The sequence below is a fragment of the Micropterus salmoides genome, unplaced genomic scaffold, assembly GCF_014851395.1.
Source record: "Micropterus salmoides isolate LMB-PRFRI ecotype aquatic unplaced genomic scaffold, ASM1485139v1 Ms_hic_scaffold_3, whole genome shotgun sequence".
NCBI classification, from domain to species: domain Eukaryota; kingdom Metazoa; phylum Chordata; class Actinopteri; order Centrarchiformes; family Centrarchidae; genus Micropterus; species Micropterus salmoides.
Genome location: NW_024042261.1, coordinates 35,070,768 through 35,080,982, shown reverse-complemented (window position 1 = coordinate 35,080,982; position 10,215 = coordinate 35,070,768). Strand labels below are relative to the sequence as shown.

Here is a 10,215-nt window from a genome sequence, read left to right as displayed (position 1 = left end):
TCATGGACCGCTGAGGTTTCGGTTTCGTTTCTGGTTCTGTCTCTCCGGGAGGCGCTGGCTGACGGTCACTTTGTGATGAAGGTATTGCAGCTCCGCCACCTCTCGCCAGAGAAATACAAAACGCAGCTTCAACCAAAGGCGACCGTCGGATGAAGTGTGAGTAAAGTGTGTTCAGATTTATTTTAAGAGTGTGTCACAGTTTGGATCCTGAAGTGTTTTCTCTTGTCTGGATCAGCTGCTCTATTGTTTTCATAAAAACGAAAAGAATGGGGAAGAGGAGTAATTATAGTGTCTTCCTTGTTGCAGCACCCTTTTTTATTTCTTTACAGCCTTCAGGCGTGTATTACGTTTTCATTAATTAATAAACTAAGCCTTTATTTTACCTCTGAAGATGTTATGATTTAGTGTGAAACTACCTTCTTTTTGTATGTGTGCATCACATCTGTCCACTGGAAAGTCTGAAGTTAAGTTAATAAAGTAGAAAAAGTTCCACATTTTAGTAAATAAATACCCTATTTGCTTTCTTGCTGAGAGTTAGATGTGAAGATTGTGTGAACTCAAATGGTCTGATAACTTTCTTACAGTGGTGGAATTTAACCACATTTACTCTGGTAGGGGAAACTGGTGCGGTGAAGCTAGTGCGTTCAAAATATGATACAAACTAGTTTTATGGGTCTGCAATTAAATGGTGTAACTGTTATCTCTTTTTTTTTGTATGTGTGCATCAGATCTGTCCACTACATTTATTTGACACCTTTAAATTTTCAAATTAGCTTTATTGGCATGAATGTATAGCAACAATATTGCCAAAGCTACACATAAATTAGGTCAAGGTCAAAGTTTATTTATATAGCACGTTTACAAACAGTCACTACTGCCCCAAAGTGCTGTACAGATACAGAGAACAGCATAAGATAAAAAGCATAATAAATAGCCAAATAAAACCCTTCTAAAACAGAATATGCCAAAAACAATAACAACAGATAAAAACTATACTTAAAGCAATAACAACAATAAAATGTCACAGCTCAGCATGTGTTAAAAGCCAGTGCAAAAAGATGTGTTTTTAATAGTGATTTAAAGCTCTCAATAGAGGTAGCTGCTCTAATGTTGAGAGGAAGAGAGTTCCAGAGGACCTGCTACTGAAAAAGCTTTGTCCCCTCATTTTTTTTTTTTTTTTTTTGATTTTTATTTAGAAGGGACCATGTGCAATTAATAACATAAATGTAAACATTTGATGCATTACACCAGAGTTAGCCTTAGGCTAATTTACATCTGCAGTCCCCTCTGGTTTTCAGTCTGGACCTTGGACAGTCTAAAAGCAACTGGTCAGTGGACCTAAGTGCTCTGACTGGAGTGTGCAAAATCAGCATGTCAGATAAATACGATGGTGCCAGCCCATTAAGAGATTTAAAAACAAACAATAAGATCTTAAAATGGATTCTAAAAACAACAGGCAGCCAGTGGAGAGAAACTGGAGAGAAATTACATAAAGACAATTAATATCATACATTTAATTAAATAAGGAAATAAAACAGTAAAAGTTGTGTTTGTGTGCATTAATAAAAAATAAAATAATAATAATAAAAAAAATATATAAACGTAAAAATAATTATTAAAATAAATAAATACATATAACAATAAGCAAGTGTGTGTGTGTGTTTAAAAAAAGTAAAAAAATATTAAAATTTAAAAAAATTTATGCAGAAATCAAAGGGTTCACATACTTTTGCGACTGTAAAAAAAGGATCTGAAACACGACTGTGTCTGTACAAAACCCACCTTTAAAGTCCACTAATTAACATTTTGTATATTGTTATTTTAATCCATAAGAAAAAGTGTTTTATGGGTTTTAGTTTTTCTTCTGGACTATTTCTTGGTCAGGACTAATCGCCAGGCAACAAGCGCAGAGTCCAGGAAGTTACTGGTGCCAGACAGGAAATAGTCCAGCACATTACAGCCAATGGTTTCTACACTTGAGAGGGGTGTCAAGCTTCTCATCTAACTCTTGGCAGTAAAGCAAATGAGTGTATTTACCAAAATGTCGAACTTTAACCTCTAACCACCTCTCCTCAGGGTGCTGTCAGGATGCAGAGGGGTTTCCAGTTGGGCCTGCTGCTTCTGGCCGTCCAGCTGTTCCAGGAGGGTCTGGGCAACATCCCAGCAGTCACCCTGGCTGTCCTGGGATTCAATGTGTATCTTTACATGTTCCCTGCTGCTCCGCTGATGAAGGTAATTCATCACTGAAACACTAGGAGCATCTCTACTGCTACTCACTCTGCCACTGGACTCTTGAGTTGTCAATTCAAAAACAACAATTTGTCATTTTCACGGGAGGTTATGTGCTGGACTTTTTCTTGGAGCCTCCTCTGTTTGCATGGCGACTGGTCCTGACCTAGAAATAGTCAAACACATAACCCAGCCTAAAACAGAAGACAATTTTACACTTTGATTATTGTTTAGATTAAAGAAACAGGATATAGGGCGTGAGGTGCTCCTAGGTGGATTTTGTTATCGTTGGACAGAGACATGTTGTTTCCCCTTTTTGCAGTCTTTGTGCTAAGCTAAGCTAAATCCTTAAATATTTGATGGACAAATATGAGCATGTTATTGATCTTCTCATCTGACACTCTACCAGAAAGAGGTTATGAGTGTATTTCTTCACACCGCAAGAATACTCCACTACTCAGGATTTTACTAGTTAAAAGTATCAAAAGTATAACTAATGTCACCTGTCAGTGTTTTTTGAATCATTATTATTGATGCATTAACATGAAAGCAGCAATGTTGTGGCAGGTTAGGGTGGAGCTCACTCATCCTATTAAGCAACAATTCTTCTAAAGCTGCAATTTACGATTATTTTCATTGTCCTCTAAACTGTTGATTATTTTCTCAATTAATCGATAAAGTGTTTGGTCAATAAAATGTTTTCCAAAGCCCATGATAACTTCCTCAAATATCTTGTTTTGTCCGCAGCCCAAATATATATTCAGTTTACAGTGATAGAGGAGTAAAGAAACCAGAAGATATTCACATTTAAATCAAAAAATTTCTCAAACTGGTTAATTGATTATCAAAATAGTTGCCGATTCATATAATAGTTGACAACTAATGGATTAAACGTTGCAGCTCTAAATTCATCATATTTTATAAACTCATTGTATAGAATCTGAATCTGCAAAATAACTCCAGCTGTCAGATTAGTGGCACATATAAAGTACAATATTTCCCACGGAAATGTAGTAGAATAGAGAGTAGAAGTATAACATTGAAGTATAGTACAAATACCTGGAATTTGTCAGTACAGTGCTTGAGTAAATGTACCACTGATTATAGTAAAATTACTCCTTTCTGTCCATCCAATCGTCAGGCCTGTGTGAGCCTCCAGTATGTGTACAGGGATAAAGACTGGCGTCGCCTCTTCCTCTCCCCCCCTGCACCACGTCGATGACTGGCATCTCTACTTCAACATGGTGTCCTTCCTCTGGAAAGGTATCAGGCTGGAGCGCCGTCTGGGCGGAGGCTGGTTCCTCTACCTGCTGTCAGTCTTCTCTCTGCTCACCGGATTGGTCTATCTGCTGCTGCAGGCGGCGCTGACAACCCTCATGAAAGACTCTGATCTGTTAGCAGGATTCATAGACGTGTCATCGCACAGTAGGGAGTGTGCTGTCGGCTTCTCAGGTGCAAACTACCTCCGGTGTTGTTGTTTTAACAACTGAACAAAGAAGGTATTTCTGTAGAGTTTTTCAAAGCCAAGTCACAAATTAGTCGACTAATCAGTTAGTTGATTGACACCAAAAGACGCCTAAAATTTTCTGTTTTCAACTTCTAAAATGTGAATATTTGCTGAACAAAACAAACCAAAAATGTCAACTTGTGCTCTGGTGAATTGTGATTATGCATTTTTCCCTTAGAGATCAACATTTTATAGACTTTTATAAATGTCTGACATTTTATAAAGTGATTAATCAATTAATCAAGAAAGTCAATGTCAGAAAAATTATTTTCAGTTGCAGCATTAAAACAAAAAAAGTTTCACATGATAAAAATACATCTTATCTTCCTCTTAAATATCTTATGTTTTTGTGATGCTGTTGAATTTGATGCCAAGTTTATGAAGCTCTTCAATATAACTGTGTTTCTAGGTGTCCTGTTCGCTCTGAAGGTGGTCACTAACCATTATAACCCAGGTGGCGTCACGTTCGTGTTGAATATTCGTGTGTCCAACCGCTTCGCTAGCTGGGTGGAGCTGGTGCTGATCTATCTAATTGCTCCGGGGTGAGATACTTTGGCAATTAAAGACATAACTCTGAGCAGGTTCTGAGTATGTAATCTGTTCACACTTTAGCACCACATTCAGGTTAATTCATTCATTAATTATAATACAGAAAGATTCACAGGTGATCAACACAGAACAGGAACAGGAACGTCTTAGAAATCAAAGTAATGCATATTGAGAAAAATAGCTGGCCTTTTCTTTGTTAAGTTTCCAAATGTTCGCAGTAGCCCCTACGTCACAGTACAGTAATTACACTGATTAGTTTACTGATTAACGTAGTGTATTTTTTATCTGTGCTTTAGGACTTCTTTGATTGGCCACCTGGCAGGTATCCTGGTGGGTTTGCTCTACACTGTGGGTCCACTGGAGACCATCATGAAAACAAGTGCAGGTCTGAATGTGTGTGTTGCTTTCTAGACCGTTTATATACGGTAAATGTTTGTGTTGAATGAGTTTCTTAATTTCTAAGAGTGGACAAGAGTGGCTAACGATAAGCAGTGCATGTTAACAATTCTTCCACTATTCTCTGAAATCTGTTTCTTTTTTCCCTGTCAGAGTTTGTGTCTTCAGATGGAAATAATCCTTGGCCAAGTTCATACTTCAACTCTTCAGGTACAAACTTAAAGGAGCAGTGTGCAGGATTTTGTGTTATCTAGCGGTGAGGTTGTAGATTGCAACCAACTGAATACACCTCGCCTCCCCGTAGAGCCCTGCATTCAAGCCCAATTTTTATGTCACAGCTCACACGCGTGGGCCGGGCATCGGGCCTGTAATGTTCTTCTCCATTTTATGTTTTAGACATGCATCCATTAAAAGAAACTAGGTGAAGCTGGAGACACACATGACACAGTCTGTTCGCACACAAACACACACACATACACAGTCTGTAATTTTGATTTTTGATGCATAGCCTAGGTGTAAGGTAAGACAACCTGCTTGTTTTTTATTATTATAATTGTTTAGATTGTATAGCCAATTTGTTTTCCTGCACGCCATTCGTAAGCAGCAGCAGCAGCAGCAGCAGCAGCCTGCCTATGTGCTTTTACTGTGGTGGTGATGAACGCTTAAACTAACATTGTGATATGCTTGAAGTGTTTTTTATGTATAGATTTTATTGTAGGCAAGTCAAGTTGATTTAAGAAGCTAAATTGATCAGCCACTTGGTTGTCATTTAAAAAAACAAATACATTCATTTCACATTTTTTCTAAATTAACTTAATGAGGAAACGAAAAAAAAAAATATAACCACTTTGTTGTTAAAAATTAAACTTAATAAAATTTAATTGCTGCAAAAGGCTGTGTTATGGTGAGGAGAAATAAAAATCATGGGCTCCAGTCGGGCTTTGGCCGAGAATTCTGATATGGACATGGTCCGGGCTTGTGCCTATATTTAAGATTCTTGCAGGGCTCTACCTCACCTTTCCCATTCCCGTTCCAAACATGTAGGAGAACCTACAGTGACCCTGAAACCCACAAAAATGAGAAAGGCCCTCTCTTGAGCCAGCGTTTGGTTTGTCCGTTCAGCGCTACTGTAGAAACATAAGAGTGCAACACATAAGGGGTCATTCTAAGTTAACGACAACATGATTCTTATTTTTCGGTGATTATACACTAATGAAAACATAGTTATTCTGCCAGTAGATCCCCATAAACCCTTTAAAGGGAAATACGGTATAATATATACATTGTACCAACAATGTGATGCTGTTTGCCTCAGTGCCTTTTTTGTTACTACCGCTGGGAAATGTTCAGATGCTACACCTAGGGACTGTAATGAAAGAAGAAAATGGAAAAGGAGAGCATTCATGGCATACTGAAAAAGCAGGGATACACTCTACTGCTAGTTAGATTGCAACCAGTGGGGCACAAAGGACATTTTTATTTTTTATTGGGGAACCTCTTTATTAAACCCAACCGTCCTCTGTAAACATGCAAAGAGAGGTTTATTTTATCTGAGTAATCCTATGGTGCTACAGCATGTAAATGAATCTATATACATGTATCTGATCTTAGTAATTTTGTAACCCCTAATCTAGGACATGTTTTAAGACTACCATGAGTGCGAAGTATTGAGTCATCCACTATTGCGTACTTTTGGGTTAATCTATATTTTATTTAATTTTATTATAAATGTGTGTTTAGGCTACAGTGGGACTAGAGGAGAACGCTCAGAAGATCCACAGCATGCAGAAGATTATACAGCTAGAGATGCAGGCGATAATCCTGAATCTGATATCGCAGGACTGACAGATGAAGAGCAGTTAGAGATGGCTATCAGAAACAGCCTGAATGATGGAGGTAAGAGAGACAAATTACAATTAATGAAGGGAGGCTGGTGTGTGCTGTTCTGCTGAGCAAAACCTTTTATTCCTACTAGTTAACCATTTTAAAGTCAGTACAAATAAGAGCAAAATAAATGTCAAAAACACGCATATTTAGTAATAATATAATTTTTTAGGAGGAACCAGGCAGAGAGAAACTGCACGTCCAGCTTATGTTTTCCACCCCACTGAGGAGACTCCAGAACGCAGACTCAAAAAGGAGCGAGCTACCAGAAAGACCCCGACCACATCCTCCACCATTCCTTCACACCCCTGCCCACATTGCCCAAAAAAATGCAGCTCCAGGATTGGCCTCTACTCCCACCTGAGGACTCATAAGGACCCAGAAGGAGGGCAGTAATACTCAATCCCCGAGTGACTGCCATTGATAATGATGATAAGCAAAACTCAACAAATACATGTGTTTAAAAAATATGAATGACAGGTTTTTTTGCTGTAGATCACATTTTCATGCTGCATCTAATAGCAACAACAATCAATTTTCCCTCGTACGAGGCTCTTTGATGGCCCTGAAGCTCTCTCCCTCTTCCTTCCACCCCTCCTTCTCTGAATCCTCCTGCTGCTCTTCTTCCTCTCCCTCTTCCTCCCCCTCCTCCTCTGTGGTGATCCTAACATCCACTTCTTGCTTGGTGAAGTCGTGCTGAGTGGCCTCAGGATTGTCAAAGCAACCTTCCTCACAGATCAACGAAGAAGAGGAGGTGGTGGGGTCTGTGCGGTCAGCAGGTGTCGACACAACATTGAAGCCGATGAGGATGACCACCAACGAGACGAGGTAGAGTTCAGAGAACTGAGGAGGGGAGAGTGAGCAGCAGGCTAAATTTAATTTTATGAACAAAGGCAAAGCAGTAAGAGTCATTACAGGTTTTTTTTTTATCATTTTGGTACTATTATCGCAAGTATGTGGTAAAAAGTCTCAAAACTCGAAGCAGATGTCACAGCTGTCGCTGTCACCTTTGTGTTTCCCCTTTTCCCTGTCTCACCTCTACCAAGTAGGCTGTGTCCCTGGGGAATGAAGACCCGCCTACTTCCTGGTTTCTGGGGTGCTGACATCTGTACCGCCCATTGGTTCCCTCTGTTTTCCACTCAACCAATGGCTCGTCACCACGTTAATTACCTCCGGCTCATAAGGAGAGTCCACCTGTTGCTCCAGGCAGCTTGTCACCGCCTGTTGACTTGTGTGCCGCTGGTATTGACTGCATAGCCTGCCTGTTAGTTGTACTTTGTGTTTAGTGGAACTATCCACCTTCCTTGCTTATTAGCTGTACATTGTGTTTAGGGAAACCATTTGCATACCTTTGTATGTTAGCTCCACATTGGGTGCAGTGGAGAAATTCACTTATTGTTTTGTTTACTATTGTGTTAGTTTTCACCAGGTGGAGTGGGTGCTGTGCTCTTTGTGTTCTTTTGTAGCAAGAATCAACTCTGCTTAAAACGATAGATAGGTACAGGCCTCCTTTTGAGGACCTTTTTATTTTAACTTGGTTTGTTATTTTCGCAGCACCCTCGTTTTTCAGGTGTTTTTTTTTGTTACCTGTCTACATCTCTTCTGTTACCAATAAACAGAACAACCTTGTTAAGATCTATACCAGTTGTGCCTATATGTTTATGGCCCCCACACACCTAGACCAACAGGGGGTCGTAACACAGATCATAAAAAAGCTGTAATTTCAAACATGTAATCACATGTTCAATTGTACAGTTGTACAACACACAAAATTACACAGTAATTTTACACACTAATTTTGTGGGTAGCTATATCTGAAGATGGTGTGGTAGGACGTAGGCCTTTACTTGGCTCCTACAATGCTGCACATCTCATTGAGATTCTCAATGAAAATTGAGCCAGCCTATCAAGGTGAAGGGGTCACATATGTAGTTATTTGGGACAATGTCAGTTTTCACCATGCAGAAGTGGTTCAACCATGGTTTCAGGCCCATCCCTGATTCACGTTTTTTAAATATTATTAAATAGATATTGTCATTGCATGTAACATTAAGCCACATGAGACACATTCTTATGGATATAAATAAATACTTTAAATATAATACAAAATACTCAATATAAAAAGTATAGGAAGCAATGAAACACAGAGATATTATGGTGTGTGTGTGTGTGTGTGTGTGTGTGTGTGTGTGTGTGTGTGCTACCTCCACAACCTGCTGCAAGTCTTTTTTGTCGGCAGCGTTGCAGCTAGAATACCACACAGTACAGCAATATTAAAACACTCTTAATTGTGCAGCAGTAGAAGCTGATCCGTCTCAGGGTCCTCAGGAGGAACCAACTGTCTCTGCTGGGCTCTCTTGAAGATGTAGATTGTGTTCAGGTTCCAGGTTAGGTTCTCAGTTATGTGTACTCCCAGGAACTTAAAGCGAGACCCTCTCCACCACCTTTACACAGACCATGGGTGTTTTTTTGCTTTTCCTAAAATCTATTATGATTTCTTCTTTCAGTGATTTATTCCATCTGCAATGTTCAGTAAATTAGGATTTTCAAAATTGTCAAAAAGACTGTCTAACTTTCAGTAAGCCCTTTTATGTAGGAAGATAATTTACCAACACAATCTCAGTCCCTAGACAATTAATCTTTTCCCCATAATACCTAAATGCAATTTTGTAATTATATGGTAAACATCTAAAAATGTGTTCAGATTTTTAAAATTCAATTTAATTGAAATTATTTTACATTAAAAATATTCAATTTGCCTATAAGATTATTACGTGTTGTAAATAATATTATTTGTAAGTAGGCTATTTGATAGGCTACACAAATGGAAATTTACCAAATCGCACCTCTTGATGAATAGACATTGAGTTGCCAGATTATTTGGTACACCTAGTTAAAAGTAATGTAGTCTAATACAACAATCCTGCTATAAATCCTTCTGTCATAAAGGTTAAATTGTTTCAGAGAGGTGTTTATTCAACTGAAGTCATTTTGGAGCAGCAGATTAAAGCAGACTAACAGAAAAAAAACTTCAAGGACTGAAACAGTCCGCGTATGTGGAGAGAAACCTGCGTGGTAGGCCCAGAGGGGCCGCCAGGAATTTTGGGCCCCATGACAAAAAAATGCACAGCTGTTGACACTACTTCTCTAGGACTTAACTGTCCCATCAAAAGCTTTACATAACTCTAATTAAAGGCTTGCAAGTGTCTTGCTTCTTGTAGTTCAATACTAGTACTAGCACAATATTTACTGCTGGTGATTTGTACATGCAAGTCTGCATAGAGGATGCATGTCACCATTTAATAAAGTCTGTATCTATAGATGTCATTTAACGGCCATAATTCAATCTAAATGATTGACGTATCAAACTGGATTATTTTAATATAGTCTGTAACTTACATGCAGGCTGAGTTAAGCTGCTGTCCAGCTTCCAGTACAGACAATGATCATTATGTGAGAAAATAATTTGTGTTTGAATTTCTGTCATTAAATATTTCATTGTCTTTTTTTTGTTATGGTAAAAAGAGCAAGAGAGACAGAGAAATCCCCACAGCCTGCCTGGAATGATGCTAAATGGCCTGTCATTAACACAGTGCTGCTCACCTTCTTAACTGGGACAGGGAGGCTACAGTTGCGTTTCCTTGCACTGA

General features: G+C 38.8%; 1 pseudogene; it reads left to right on the top strand.

Moving 5' to 3' along the window:
- The first annotated feature begins 20 nt into the window (after positions 1-20).
- LOC119882845 lies at positions 21-8,204 on the top strand (annotated as a pseudogene).
- Positions 8,205-10,215: the final 2,011 nt, after the last annotated feature.